Here is a 1,083-nt window from a genome sequence, read left to right on the forward strand (position 1 = left end):
TCCTTGATCCGGGTCGCTAGTCCCAGTCCCATCTCCACCTTGGCCTTCCTGACCGCCCCCCTGCAGCCCCGAGCAACCAAGGTGTAGTCCTCCCTGGTGATGGCCCCTCCCTGCCATTGGGTGTTCCCCTTCTTTTAGCCAGATGTTCCCGTATGCTTTTGGTGAGCCATGGGGGGTTTTGCGCCCTCTTGCCCCCTTTGATCCTTGTTGGGATTACCTCCCTTTGGACTTGGAGGATCGTCTCCTTAAGGAACGACCACGCTTCCTGGACTCCCGACTCCCCTCCCCTCCAGGACCTCATTGCCTCCCCAACTAGTCTCCTTACCTCATTGAAGTCTGCCCTCCTGAAGTCCAGGGCTGCTGCCTTGCTGCAGGCCTTTGCCACCCTGCACTGGATGGTAAATTCCAGCATGCTATCGCCCAGGTGGTCGAGCACCCACAGACCCCTCACCAGGTCATCGCCTGTGGCCAGCACCAGATCCAACAAGGTGTCTCCCCTGGTGGAACTGTGCACCTCCTGGGTTAGATGGAGGTCCTGTAACTTGGCTAGGAGCCTACATGAGTGGTCAGACCTAGCTGACTGCTCTTCCCAGCAGATGTCTGGAAAGTTCAGGTCACCCATGATGACCACGTCCTTTGACTTAACTACCTGCATGAGCTGACCTGAGAATTCCCGGTCTAGGTCTTCTCCCTGGTTGGGAGGTCTGTAGCAGACCCCCACCGTTAAGTCCTTTTCCCCCCGACCCCCTTGTATTCTGACCCAGAGCACTTCAGTCTGCCCCTCCTCTGACCCATCCATTTTTCAGCCCCCTCAAAATTTCTGTCTTCCTTTTTGGCCAAAATTCTGCCCCAAAAAGAAATTTCCACAGTGGGTTTTGAGGAAAAGTGAGGGGAAATACCCTAGACACAGACACAGTCAACAGCACCAGCAGGGAGGGAATTCAGAGGGAGGTCTGTCCACAGGTGCTCAGCAAACACCAGGCACCTTCCCCATCTCTGATACAGAGAGGAGACCCCCCCGATACGCCCTCCCTCCCTCCCTCCCTCCAGCCCTGCCCACCTGCCCAGGCTCCCACTCCAGCA

This window comes from Alligator sinensis, unplaced genomic scaffold (assembly GCF_000455745.1).
Source record: "Alligator sinensis unplaced genomic scaffold, ASM45574v1 scaffold634_1, whole genome shotgun sequence".
NCBI lineage: Eukaryota > Metazoa > Chordata > Crocodylia > Alligatoridae > Alligator > Alligator sinensis.